The sequence below is a fragment of the Hoplias malabaricus genome, chromosome 5 (assembly GCF_029633855.1).
Source record: "Hoplias malabaricus isolate fHopMal1 chromosome 5, fHopMal1.hap1, whole genome shotgun sequence".
Lineage (NCBI taxonomy): Eukaryota > Metazoa > Chordata > Actinopteri > Characiformes > Erythrinidae > Hoplias > Hoplias malabaricus.
The window spans coordinates 43004214-43019713 of record NC_089804.1 but is presented as its reverse complement, the minus strand read 5'-3'; the positions used below and the strand labels follow the sequence as shown (position 1 = coordinate 43019713).

Here is a 15500-nt window from a genome sequence, read left to right as displayed (position 1 = left end):
CAGCTGCTTGAAGATGCACATACACACAGAAATGCTGGTCTCCTAAATGAGTATATCTTAGTAAACCAAGCATTTCAGACATTTGCACAATTTGATTCAATTAGTAGTTTATTTTACATTCACTAAGCAAGCTGCCGTCCACTGGTGGCACTATTTCACTAAACACACCCAAACATTATTATTTACATAAAGAAGAGCTACAAAAATGCCAACATATTCTGTTGGTGATTACACAAGCACATAATGCTGCCGTTTCTAAACTTCTTAAGTTTACCGTTAACAGTTAACTGTTTAATTTTTGTTAGGTTTATGTTTGATGTGAGATTTAAAGCATGATATTTCATAGAACATCCACATATTGCCGAACGTTTTCACTCGTCTGCCTTTGCATGCATAAGCACTTAAGTGACATCCCATTCTTAATCCATGGGATTTCTAATGATGTCAGCCCACCCTTTGCAGCTGTAACAGCTTCAACTATTCTGGAAAGGCTTTCCACAAGGTTAAGGAGTGTATGGGAATTTTTGACCATACTTCCAGAAGCGTATTTTGTGACACTGATTTTGATCGAGAATGAATGCCTTTTCCCTGTTTTTATGAACCTTGCTTTGTGCACTGGTGCACAGTCCTGCTGGAACAGGAAGGGGACATACCCAAAATGTTCTCACAAAGTTGGAAGCATGAAATTTTCCAAAATATATTTTGGTGTGTTGAAGCATTAAGGTGTTCAGGGGCTGAGCCTGAAAAACAACCCCACACCAGAATCCCTAATCCCTCCTCCCCTTTTGCCAGATAGAGAAGCCTATTTCATCACTTCAGAGAATACATCTACACTGTTTGTCCAGTGGCGGCATGCCTTACACAAATGAATTGCATTTGGTGTTGAAAGTCTTGGATGCAGCTGCTCAACCTTGGAAACCCATTCCCTGAAGCTCTCTACGAACTTTTCTTGAGCTGGCAATTGACTCCGCAGAAAGTTGGCGACTTCTGTGCACTTTGCGCCTCAGTATCCACTCCGTCATTTTATGTGGCCTATACCTTTGTGACTGAGTTGCTGTTGTTCTCATTTGCACTTTGTTATAAAACCTCAGACATTTCACGGTGGAATATTTACATATCGCACATTCTATAGCTGTACCATGCTGAAATTCTCTGAGCTCCTGACAGCAGTAATAGCGCAAATAGCACACATTTACAAGTGCCAATTAGTCTTTTAGTCAGATATGTATGAATTCACACTGAGACCAGCCTGTAAGTTCACCATGGTCAATGTTAAGTGCTGGCTTGGGGGGTATAAATCCCCCAGGTTTAGGTTGTGGAGCAGTGAAGCTGCATATTCTCTTGCCAGATGAGTAGGAGATGTGCTTGTGATCTTAATCATTCAGTATACCTTAAGCTTGAGGAGCTAGATGCAATCAATCAAATTCTTATAGCAGTACTGCAATATGAAACAAATAGCAAAGCGGAGAGCATTTCCTATGAACACCTCTGACTTCAGGAGGAACACAATGTATAGTGTTACTTCTCACAGACCATTCATGAAAATTTACTTCTCGAAATAACAACCCCACACCCACATCTCTCCCCAACCCATTTTCTTCATTTCTTAATGAATTTCCCAAGATGTCCAATCACTGTCTCTGCATGGTCTTCTGGTCCTCTGGGTCTGATTGTGCGATTGCACCAATGGATGAGATTAGTAATAATTGGAAGGGGACAAAAAAGTGGAGATGACCTCGACTAATCTTCCTGTGAAAGTAATTAGAGGGGACGGGCCGATTCGCTTTTGAAGCCCGCCTCAGTGCGGGATTGTGGGATACGAGGAGGAGAGGATACGAGTCCGGCTGCCAAGCCCTGAGTTATCTCTGGGCCTTTATTCAGAGAGGCTAGATTGCTTTTGGCTGTCTGTTATAGTTTTATCAACTCCTATATGCAGTGCCAGTTACTGTCAAGACTGTACCGATGAGAAGATACTCGTAGTAATTAAGATCAATAAGATCCATTAAGATTTGCTTTAACATGCAGTAGGCTACGCTCTTCAGAACGGCCCAGAATCTGCCTCCAACACATTCGCATGATTTTCTGCTGCCAGACAAGTTGGAAAAGGGAGATGGACTCCTTCTCAGGACCATTTATTAAAAAAAAGAGCAGCTGCTTATCGCCAACAGTCCAGCGATGACTTAGAAAAGAAACAGTGCTCTCTCACAAAATGTTCTGTGCCTAACACTGGTATCAATACTGTATCCTTGAGAAAGACTACCTGAAGTGTGTTTGTGGACACTACTTATAATCAGAGAACCTAGGATTCTCTGAAGCAGCCGCACATGTCCCTGAGTTAAGGCAGGATGCTTAAGGTGAAGCAGCAGCTAAAGGGGTACAAATCCACCCCCAAGCACTGGCCTGAAATAAATTCTCTGCTGTGCAACATCCAACCACTGATATCAGTAGCTTTCCTGGTCCAGAACAAATAATCTGAGTGCCATCAAATCAGTGTTAACAAAATTATGACCAAAATAATATTCTTTTTATCAATAATAAAATAATAATATATTGATCTATTCTTCAAAATGAATATTAGTTCCAAACTAATTAAAAATAATCATTTTCTGACCAGAACTATGACATGTTTTGTACCGTTCATCAACAAAAACAAGCAAAAAATGTGAAAAACTGATAAATGACCTATTCTTTCTGATTCGTAAACAGACAACTGCAAAGAAATATAAACAGGAAAATGCTCAGTTTAACTGTTGTGAGGGCCATGAGAGCTGCTGGGTTGAATAGTGATGAGAAGTCAACCCCTAAAGAATTGATCCTTCAAGCCTGTGGGAGTCACTCCTATGAAATGTTGGCCAATGATTCATAGAGTTGAAACTCTTGAAACTCTCTCTCAGTTTGCAATCAGCTCTGCATTTTGAACTTAAATCCCTCATGTTAAATACATACAAAATTCATTGAAAGAAAAAAAAAAGGCATATTCCTTTTATTATTTTGGAGGTTAATGTTTTTTTAAATGCACAATTATTTTTAGGCTATTGTTTATGAAATTTAGTAAAGAATAATGCTTTAAAAGCTTTAAAAATACTGGCAAATATTTTAAATGGACTACAACTTGACTAAAATATTTTTGGTTTCCATTGACTAAAAATAGACTAACATTAATCAAATTACTAAAATAAGACTTAAGCAAATATACATTTTAGTCAAAACTCTAAAGTCAAATCTTCATCAAATCCTCACATCCTTCTGGTGTTCCAAAATCAGAAGTTGTTATTGATTACTGGTCCACATCCATTTTGCCATGTACTGTATTTGACCAATGCTGGCTCTAATACATGTAATGGTATATCTCTGTAAAAAAAGGGTGTTTTTTCCTGCCCAGTTATGTGAAGTTCAATAACCTCAAGATGTGTTAAAATAAAGACTAAGCGCTGAATCATTTCTTACTGTGAGCTATAAAATCCTTGAGGAAGCATTGCCTGCAGGTTAACAATCTCTACTTCCGCCATGGGAAAACAATGGCTACATCAGTGCTAAGGGATTTTTCTGCTTATCATCACTGGACAGACTTAAAATCTATTTTTTAAAGCCCCCCCAACACCTCTCCACCCCCCACCACTTCCCCACGCTGTGCTTTCAACTCGACCCAGAAACCACGCACAAGCCTTCTTTTTTCGTCCCAGGCGAGAAGGATGCATTAACTTTATAGGTATCAATTCCAGAGAGCTGTAAAAAAAAGGTCACACAGGGGTCTAGCTAAACTGTCCCGGCGATATTGCTCGCTGATGAGGAGCCGGCGTGACAGGAAAGATCAGCATTCTGAAGTCACAAATGAAACACGGTTATCCGTGTGGCTCAGGAATCTATGAGAGGTTCACCTTTGCTGTTTGCATTCATCATACGCTGCAAAATGGCAGACTGATCTGCTTATTCATTCCCAGATATGCCCTTGAGGAGGGCCCCCCACCCCCATCCCTCTCTTCACCCTCTCTCTATCTGTTCATCTCTCTCTTGCTCTGTTTATTTCAGGCAGTATAGTGCTCACTGCACAGCATATGTGTTGACCGCAGTACATACTTTTAGAGGTATGCAATAAAAATGTTATTTTATATTTATTAGGATATACAAGGTGCTGAGCGTGAGCTGGATATTGTCAGCCCTCTCAACTCAAATTCATATCCCAGTCACTAGTGACTCAACCTGTATTTAGATTATTTGGATCCCATGACCAGTGACTTGACTCAGATTCACATCCCAGTGGCTCATGAAACAACCTGAATTTGGATCTCAGTGATAAGTGATTGAATTTGGATTCAGATGTCAACAGATTCAAATTCACTTCCCAGTAATTTGTGACTTGACTTAGATTCATGTCGCAGTGATAAGTGACTCAATGTGAGTTCAAATTCCATGAACAATCAATCAAATTCTTTATAATGTGACTCAACACAGATTCACTTCCCAGTGATTCATAACTTGACTCAGTTTCACACCCCATGACTCATGAGTCAACTTAGATTCAGATCCCAGTGTGTAGTGACTTAACTCATATTCACATCCCAGTGATTAAACTTGGATTTAGATCGCAGGGACAAATGATCTGACAACGAGTCATGGTCTAGTGACTCATGACTCAATCTGGATTTGGATCCCAGTGACTAATGATTCAATTTGGATTCATATCGCAATGACTCATTACACAAATTTGATTTGGTTCCCAATAACTAGTGATTCAAATTGAAGTTGACTCAGATTCATATCCAAGTGACTAATAACTCAACCTGGATTTGGATCCCAGTGATTAGTGATTCAACTCAAATTTAAATTGTAGGGACAAATGACTCAATTTACATTTGTTTCTTAGTGATTCATGACTCAATTTGGAATCAGACCCCAATTGGGATTCAGATCCCAGTGACTTGGATTGGGATCATAGTGAATAGTCATCACTTAGCGTGATACTACACAATGTGGGCATCTGTTAGTAAATAGAGTCAGGCAGTTTGCATTCTCCTCCAAGTTTGTTGAGCTGTCCAATGTCATTGAACTCGGGGTCTAAAATAAGCAGTGTCTGGCTTCACATGTTTCAAAGGAAGCAGGGCCTAGCTTTCACTCTGTTGGTAACATCATGAGACAGCTGGAGAATTGACAATGGGGGGATAAATTGGGTAAAAATCCACTTGGTTGGATGACAATGACTGATGTAGGGTATTTGATATGGCCCTATCGCCCACCCCTGCACAGCATAGCTCTCTGGATTATCTAGCGCAACCCACGCACTGACATTTGTGTGAGATTGAGCTATATGTCGTTTCGAATGTGTCTCCACTGCAGATTTACTCCACAGGGCAAGGCATATATCAGAAGATAAAGCTATATGCTGCATAGCAGACCAAGTCCCTTGTCTTGCCCTGGTTTCCCCCTTGCACTCAGTTCCTATTTTAATGTATGTGTAGAGTTGAGACTTCTATATGTAGAAGACAGTGTGTCTGGGAGCATGTTTTTTTTGATGGATTTTGTTGTGACATCTCCATTTTTTTCTCTGATTCTCTTTCTCTCTGTCTGCTAGACATATCTGTGACACATGTGCTTCCAAACCAGGACAAGAGGTGACACCTAACAGCCCCTACAAGCCCAATAAACACACATATACTACACACACAGCTCATTTGCAGGAGTGCTGTTTCCTAGCAGCCAGGAGTTATCCCTTGCCTCTGGGTGTTCAAGCCTAGTCTGACTCAGAAAGAGTGAGAGAGCGAGAGAAAGAGAGAGAGAGAGAGAGGCAGGTAAAGAGGGATGAAGAAAGAGATAGAGAGAGAGTGGGATGGAGAGGTAAATGGAGGGTCAGTGTTTGCCGCAATGCTCATCGCTGGGCAATCTCACATGGCTCATCAAAATATAAAGCCTCATTGCCCACTCTAGCTATGTGCTAAATCTAGGATCTTAAATATATTCGTCCTTTCATTCTACTTCTGTAACAGCTTTATCCTGTTCATGGCCACAGTGGGCCTGGATTCTACGTGATATCACTGGGTACAAAGTAGGGACACACTCAGTTTCACAGATCCAGGGCAGAGATCACCTGTTTTGGTTTGGACCATGAGCCAATGCACCTTTCATACATGCCATTTTGGTTTGGACCAAACTGAAAATTCAGAAATCTGGATCAAAGAAGGCATGTGTGAAAGGATCTTAAAGCTGTTTGGCCCTGTTATTTTGTTATTGCTTAGTCTTTCTTGACCTGGCTCGCTGACTGCATGCTTAGCTGTTCATTTTACTTTTCTTTTAAAAGGCAACAATCACGACTGTAATATATATATATTTTTAATCAACTTCAGATGTTTCCTCACCATTTGCTAGCTCTCCAATCTGTTTATGCACTGGAAACTGGTCCAATTTGTTTACAAAATCCCAGTGTCAGTAAACAGGTAAAATAAGAAGTGGCTCAGTCAGACATGCTACATCTCTCTGCTCACAGCAGGGATACGACAAAAGAGAGATCTCCAAACATTGAAAATCAGGAAAGGAGATGAGGATATTAATTTATTCCTGCTCCAGAGGTGGGTAATACTGACTTATTTTGGTTTTTCAGATTTATTTATTTATTTAGGTAGGAACCCACTCTAAATTTTAACTTCATGAAAGTAAACACAGAATGCAAGTGTTACAAATCTATAAATCGTGAAATTTACAAAAATGTGGTAATTCCATGAATAAAAACTTACAAACAACGGCCATTTTATTTCCCAAACATACCGTTCCTCCTTAAAAGATGTGGAGCTTCTAAATATAAACAAACCACAGAGAACTGGAGTTCCCTACAATCATAGACAGTCCCTTTAAGGCCACAGTGTAATTGGGATTGCTCTGAATTCCCCTGGGACCAATCCCAGGCACTAAAAGGGGATTACAACAATTAAATGCCTAGGATGACACTAAAATGGTGATCAGGTGTTCAACTAGGCTTTGAAAGCCCATGCATCTCTATATGGCCTGAGCTTGGCATGTGGTGGTCTTCGTCCATGACGAACGAGCATGCTGTTTGCATACTGTAAGTAAGGGAGGCTGTATTTTTTCTGCTCCTCTACATCTCTCGATCGATGGGCGCCATTGACCCGGCTGCTGTAGTCAAAGTGGCACCCGTGTGAGACAACAAGCTAGCGAACTAGCCTGTCGCAACGTCCCTAATCATTGAAACATCTGTCTTTATTGACTCTGCTCATCTGTAGGAAGCGTCACTCGCTCTCCCTCCCTCTCTCTCTGTGTCTCTTTTTCTCAGGCATCTGCTCTGTCTCTCCCCCTCATCCCCCCCCATCGTTAACGGTGCTAACGCAGGGAGGATTTTAACAGATGTTTTTGCGAGAGAACTCCGACACTTACCTGCGGAATGAAGACATCGCTAAGGATCCCAGCTGCTCTTTTTTTTTTCTTGGTTATAGAAGACACAAAAACAAGATGCCTCAAGGACAGTCTGAAACTATGGGGTTGGGGGGGGGGGGGGGTGTATTCTAGTCATCTAAGGCCAAAAGCCCAACAATCTCATATTGTGCTGTTTGTTTACTTACTTATGTTGCACACAGCTCTGCATAATTGTGTGCAGCTATGAAGTCAGGCCACCCCCCGTTACTTTATTTTTAGAATAAAAAGCCTGCCCTCCACTGGATCTCGCATAATGTGAAGTGGCTGTTGACTGTCTGAGGTAAAAATCACCTCTAGCATAAATCACTAGGGCCCAGCTGAAGGCCGCTTGACCAACCCATGTTCCGCCAGTGCGCTCTTTCCATAGCAACTGTTGCCAAGCTGGATGAACTTCATTTCAAATGAAATTCTACTTTGTATGCGTCACAACAGTTTACCCATACTGTAAACAACTGCTGTGATTAACAATAACTTGCTATTTCTATTTACGACAGCATGCATTTTTTTAAAAATGCAGCCTGCTTTCATGATTTGCAATGAATTCTGTTGTGACTGTTGCGCTGAATCACTTACAATAAGCTCCTTTAGGCATATGATGGAAATTTGTTTTAAAATCCACAGCTGTTTTATATTATAATGTTAAACAACAATGTCCAGCTTGATCAAGTATTATTACTAAACTTTTAAAGCATTGTTGTGTAACATATAATTGTAGTTCAATATTCAAACATCTAAGTATTAATATGCTAGTTTCGTGATGGCTTGTTAAATCAATACTTTTGGATACATTATCATATCAGAACAAATGGAAACACATATTGGCAGCAATCAGAACTCATAATGAATGTTTGGTACATTATACGACCAAAGGTTTCTGGTCACCTGTTCACCCAATTTTTTTTCCCCTATGAGATTACTGGAGTACACAAGTAGTTGATTAATCTTTGCTGCAGTAATCTACTCCTCTGAAAAGGCTTTAAACAGGGCAGACAATGCAGTGCCACTGCATTTCTTTATACTTCAGTAGTCGATGGTATGTATTGGGCACATCTGCAGCTGCTCCAGAGCATCCCACTGTGTTTATCCAGAGTAGAGATATTATTATTATTATTATTATTATTATTATTATTATTATTATTTAAACTCTATACAATTTGGCCCATCTTGGAAAGAATGACTCTGTTGTGTTGGACACATGTTCTTGGGTTTCTCCTCGCCACAGGTGCTGTTTCTCCAACCGGATCAGTCGGGTCAAATGTTATATCTTGGAGCAACATTAAAGATGAAGCTGAACCATCTCCTGTTGTTCGGCTCGTGCCGCAGCTCGGTCAGTGAAGGGCTTTCTGGCAGGATAAGAGATGGAGCTCAGTGTGGTGTAGATTTTGTGCTTAGCATATTTATCCACGCAGGAGGCTTCTCCTAATTAGCCAAGCTCGTGTTGAATAGATGGAGAACTCAACGGCACCTCCACCTTGAGCTTAAATGAATTGGTCCCCTGCACGGCACTGGCACCAGAGCTGATTTAGAGCAGGAAGCAGCAGGAGCTCGAGCTGAGCTATCAAGACGTTAGAGGTTTCACAAGCAAAAGGGGGGCTTAATTTGCACTAATGAGTTCTTGGAGCTGCCTATAGACATCAGATGTAAACAGCAGAGGAGGATAAATAAACCACTACACTAAGAGATAGTGTTTCTAAAGGGAATTGTGGGACGTTCATCACAGGACATCATCTGAATCCCCTGAACCCTTGGATTATTAATCAGATATTCATTTTAAAACTCCTTATGCAGTCATTGCATCAGCCACGAGATTAAAAACATGGTCAGGTGACAGGTTCATCCCCCTCTGTGACCACTCAATCTGATCAAGATTTGTGGTGGAGAGGGCATCACCTACTCTCACATTCACTTACGTATCCTCACCTTAAAAGATGGCTGCCACAGTTATACAGTTGTGAAAAGACGTTTGCCTTCCCAGCCTCTAGTTTCATTGATTTGTCTTCTCTAATAACTTCATCCTGACCAGGGTCACAGGGAATCCAGAGTCCAGCCTGAATCATTTGACACAAGGCAGGAACACACCCAAGACATGGCATGGGAATGAAACCATTTGCTCACACATTCGCATTAGTGCAGTTTTATTTTTTGCAATCAATTTGATTTAGCTTTTTTGATTTAAATTTTTTAATCTCAGTTTATTCATTTATTTATTGTAAGTTTTAGTCTGGGAACAACAAACTGTTTAATCTAGATTTAGGCCATTAAATAATTAAAAAAACTAAAGACAGACTAATTGTAGTCACACATTAATTTATTTTTTCTATACTAGCATTGTATATTTATTGTGTATAATATTTTGTAATATTTATTACTAACGTTCATAAAACACAGCTTGGAAATTGTTAACCTAAAAAAATAATAAATAAAAATTTTAAAGAAATAAATTATGGAAGAAAAATGGCCTACAGGAGTTAACTCTGAATCATTGGCCAACAAACCCTCAAATTGATTCTTTGAGAGTCGACTCCTCTTTAGCGTTTCACAAGAGCATTTTCCTGTTTATGTTTCCTTGCAATTTTCTATTTCCAAATCAGAAACAACTGGGCACTTATCTGTCTTTCCCATTTGCATGTAGTGAATATTCATTGACGAAAAGTATCATTTTTTATCATAGTCTTCAAATGATAATTTACTCTTCATCTAGTATTTGTTGTGAAAACTCGTCCTTTTTTAAATTAGCATGGCAACAGTGGACACTTTCACATAGCCACAGCCAACCTACCTACCAACGAGTCTATACACTCCTCACAGACAGGGTTTAGGAGGGGTTTAAACCCAGGCCCCAGGGCTGTGTCATGCCACACATAAGCATGATTAGCATGTGTAAAATAAATATTATTTCTTGCACTGAAATGTGCACTACTTCTGTTTTTCTCTCAGTCAAGCCGTCATTTGCAATCCCATTCGCCTTATCTCTAAACAACTCACCGAGGGGCATCTCTCCTCCAAATGATGAGCAATTCTAATGACAATGATGTTTACAGTAATGGAGTCTGGGCGAGAGTCAAGCTTCGTCATGCAAGAAATAAACGCATATTTGCCTTCCATAATCATAGTCATACACAGGACTGAAGGCTAATCAACATTACGATGAACAAACGACGCAATTATCTTTCCAGTCTACTTAGCAGGCCAAGCCATGTGCTTAATTTCTTGCTACGACTTATTAGCAATTAATGCATTTATTGCTGGGTGGATTTTTATGAGCCGAATAGTTGCTCTCAAATTGAAATGTGAACTTTGAGGTCATCCCTCTGCCTGCAGAATAGTTGAAAAAAATCAAGATTGATAATGGTGACTACAAACACGTGACACATACACAGCTGTTTGCCAAGCTTATAATGAAAGAGGGTTGGGAATTAATCAGGAATGTAATTTACAAAACTTGCATTCAAACAAATCAGCCACAGCATTAAGATGTTTTTCTTGTTTCTACACTCGTCATCCATTTTATCAGCTCCACTGACCACACATTCACTGGTTGTGCCACAGTCTTTGTTCTACAGTGGTCAGGACCCCTGACTTTACATCTACAAGGTGGACCAACGAGGGAGGAGTGTCTCACAGAGTGGACAGAGAGTGGACACAGGGTTTAAAAACTCCAGCAGCACTGCTGTGTCTGATCCACTCTACACCAGCACAACACACACTAACACACCACCACCACGTCAGTGTCACTGCAGCGCTGAGAATGATCCACCACCACATCACACCTGCGCTGTGGGGGTCCAGTAGCGGTTATGAAAATGAAAGAACAGGGTGAAAGAGGGCAAACAAAGACAACGTATGCAGAGCAACAGATGGACAGTATAAAGGAGGTGATTTCAATGTTTTGGCTTATAGGTGTAATATGTATATGGAACATAGGAGCGATATTATATATATCATCATCGCCCCATGTGTTTTTTGTTTTTTTTTTTGCTTCAGATACAGCATGTCCTGCCTCAATTGTGATGCACATGCGGCAGTAACACGCCGAACGCCTGCCAACACACTCACGTGTGTGAGCCCAAGCATCCAACATGACACCCACACACACTCACTCTCACACGCACACACACACACACACACAAACATCCCACCTCCCGCACAGGCAAGAGAAAAGGGAGAAAAACCTTCAGCTTAGCCCCCCTCTGAGGGGCTTGCGGAGGAGGACAATTGCAAACAGGCTGCTGGTGAAAACTCGGAGAGAGAGAGAGAGAGAGAGAGAGAGAGAGAGAGAGAGAGAGAGAGAGAGAGAGAGAGAGAGAGATGGCTTGGCAAAAGCTAAATCAACTGCGCCAGCAGAGTCGGCAAGAGATGTGGGCACAACCAGTGAGATAGCAACAGGGGAAAAGAGGGAGGGAGTGGGCGAGAGACAGAGAGAGAGTGAAGTGTGTGTGTGTGTGTGTGTGTGTGTTTTTTTTTGGGGGGGGTGGATGCTGATCACTTCAATGAAATGACAGATGCATCCTCCTGCATACATAGGCAGACACACACACACACACACACACACACAAACAGATACACAAAGCTTTCAGTGGCAGCCCACAGCAGCCTTTGCGAGCGGCCGCGGAATTTCAATGCGACACCCAGCACGCTGCCAAGCTGACGGATAAAATCAGGAGCTATTCCTGCGCGTGCAGCATGCCCACCACAGCAGAGTGTGAAAAAAGGATGACAAGCAAGCATTTCCATCCCCCTGGCCCCTGACACGACTGGAGTCTTGATGACTAGTTGAACGTAAAGAGTAATACACCCTCGCTTCAGTGTCTGAGAATTAGATGTGGTTCTAAAGCTGTTATCCATCTTCATATCCCATCTAACTCTGTCCCCCTGCTTTTCCCAGCTCCTACTGCATTGCAGCTCAACATGTCCATTATATACCTTTCATTTCTCTTGCTCAAGTTCCACAAAAGCAAAATGTGAACTTCCTTACCGTCACACGATGGAGAACATCTGTGTGCCTCTGTGAGCTGGTCTTCTTCCCGTCCTCTCTCCTTCTCCTTCTTCTTCCCTTGCTGCCTTCCCTTCCTCCGCTCTCTCTCTCTTGCCTTCTCTGATCGTGTTCAGTCAAGCTGTCTCCTTTAGTGGTGATGCCGTGCTTACCACATCTCCCCGGGTTCTGCTTTACAGACCTGTCTTTAGCCCCCGACCTAAAGCACTGGATCTTTATTACTGACACTGTGTAGGCGCGCTACAGAGAATGGATATGTGCTGCTCTCTCGCCTCTCCTCGCTCTCCCTCACTCCCTTTCTCTTGCTTTACCCTTCCCTCTCTCTCCCTCACGCTCTCTCTCTCTCTCGCTTTACCCTTTCCCTCTCTCTCTCGCTCACTCTCTGTGCGACTGTTACTGTCAGCAGCATCAACAAAGTGCAGGCAAATACATTCTCTCTCTCCCTCTCTCTCTCTCCCTCTACCTAACACTCTCATAAGTCTTCCACTCTTGTTCTCTCCATTTCACCTCCTCCTCTCTTCTCCGCAGCTTCAACCCCCCCTTGTTCACCCCCCCTTTCTCTCTCTCTGTGTTAGAGAGCGACGTAAAACCTGCTATTTCACTGTCACTTGCTCCTTTGCCACCAAAAGAGGGCTGCAATTGTCCCCGGTTTCCACAGCGATGCAGCAAAAATGAGTTCAAATACTCACCCCCCCCAATCACCCCCCACCCCCAAACGAAGCTTCTTAGAAGGAGCCTCATGTGACTTCCATGGAAAAAAAGCTTCCGACTGAGCTGAGCCTCGAGCAGAGCACACTCTCTCTGTAATTATGATCGACTGCATTATCTTTGGGTTCAATATTCAGACAATACAAGCAGGAAAAGCCACATTTGTTCTACAGCATCTACAACAATGTGGTCTATACACCTACTCTATACACGTGCACCTTGCTCTCTATCAGCACTGCCCACAGGAGTCCACGTAGCATGTAGAATAAGGCCACACATTTCTAGATTCCATTTTTAGTGCATTTTTAAAAGGTGCACTCCCAGACCTTAAATAAAACTAAAAAAAAAACCCACACAAGTGAAATGTGAGCTATAAAGCTCCCCGGCATTGCACTGCATTCTTTGCCACGCGTTTGTACAAATGGCATATAGACAAATAGAGTCACTGTCCAATGAAATACATTCATTCATTAATTAATTCATTCATTCATTATATGTAACCGCTTATCCAGTTCAGGGTCGCGGTGGGTCCAGAGCCTACCTGGAATCATTGTGTGCAAGGCGGGAATACACCCTGGAGGGGGTACCAGTCCTTCACAGGGCAACACACACACACACACACACACACACACACACACACGGACACTTTTGAGTCACCAATCCACCTACCAACGTGTGTTTTTGGACTGTGGGAGTAAACCTGAGCACCCGGAGGAAACCCACGCAGAGACAAGGAGAACACACCACACTCCTCACAGACAGTCACCCGGAGGAAACCCACGCAGACCCAGGGAGAACACACCACACTCCTCACAGACAGTCACCCGGAGGAAACCCACACAGACACAGAGAGAACACACCACACTCCTCACAGACAGTCACCCGGAGGAAACCCAAGCAGACACAGGGAGAACACACCACACTCCTCACAGACATTCACCCGGAGGAAACCCAGGCAGACACAGAGAGAACACACCACACTCCTCACAGACAGTCACCCGGAGGAAACCCACACAGACACAGGGAGAACACACCACACTCCTCACAGTCAGTCACCTGGAGCGGGAACCGAACCCACAACCGCCAGGCCCCTGGAGTTGTGAGACTGCGACACCTACCTGCTGCACCACCCCCAATGAAATACATGTATCTCACAAAATAGCAACTTTACAGGAGAATGAAGAACCCTCTTCTACAGGAGAATGAAGAACCCTCTTCTACAGGAGAATGAAGAACCCGTTCTATTGGTCATTTTATCAATAATTTTTCACACAGCTGCTGTGTTCAAAGGACGTTGTAAACTAAATATCCACAAAAAATGGAAAGACGTGTTTTTAATTGAACAGTGACGATATACAAAAGACTTTAGCTCTGTTGTCAACCTTGATTTGTTGGCAGCCCTCACATATGGTCAGTATAGTCTGACCACAGGACTGTGGATTAGCCAATTGAACACTGGAGAGTGCAGCATTAGTGCTGTTAGCACAGCAGTGGCACCAACCTGACTAACTGACTCTCCAGGGGGCTCTCTAGGGAGAGCCTGTCGAATGATGTTGGATTGGGGAGATCCTCAAACCCTTTCATCATTCTGAGGTTGAGCCATTTGAGAGAGACTTGTCATATTTCCCCCCCATTTACTGAGCCAGGGCTGTGTACAAACACAGGAGCTTTTTCAGCATGAAAACCGATGGAGAGGAAATATTAATTTATATGTTTATTTATTTAATTATTATTATATTTATTTTAATCACAAACTTGTAACTAAGTTTCATACATTCTCCTGGACCTCGAAATCTTAGCAAATGCAAAGACAATAGCACATTTGTTGTGCTCGTCATCCTCTAGTTCTTCATTAGTGGTCACAGAAGAATGCCCACAGGACTCTGCCCTGTGGTGTTACTGTGGGGGTCCTTACCACGGAAGAACAGGATAAAATCAGGCTAACCAGATATCCCCAGCAAGAAATAGACAACAAAGTGCACCAATATATTCAGTGGAGTTGATGAAATAGACAGAGAATGTACCTAAAAAGATACTAAAACATACGCACAGTAGTGTGCATCAAACCTTATAATCCCATGAGTGTATCATAGTTAACACATTTTTATCCCTGTATTTAAAGTGCCATTAAATCATATCACAGCGCTACTATGTTGTTGACATTTCAGTAAAGTGGTGTAGTGGGCTCTTAAGAAAGGAACCCATCAAAAAGGCGCTAAAAGGAAGAAGCCTGAAACATTGTTATGACAGCGTCCATGTTATACAGCTGGACTAGAAACATTGATTGGCTTTGACCAGGGCTGTGGTCAGTTTCCCCGTAGCTATGGAGAGAGCAGAGCAGTACGTTCCTTACGTCGTGTGAAGACTCTTCACTCCGGGC

The 15500-nt window shown here is 42.2% G+C and overlaps 1 protein-coding gene across 1 annotated transcript in view; it reads right to left on the bottom strand.

The window, feature by feature from the left end:
* The window catches only part of lrrn2 (leucine rich repeat neuronal 2), an 86749-nt gene extending 74080 nt beyond the window's left edge, over window positions 1-12669 (bottom strand). Inside the window, exon 1 of the mRNA XM_066671750.1 lies at window positions 12395-12669. The gene's annotated coding sequence lies outside the window, so the exon portion shown is untranslated. The remainder of the gene's footprint in view (window positions 1-12394) is intronic.
* Between the last annotated feature and the right edge of the window lie 2831 nt (window positions 12670-15500).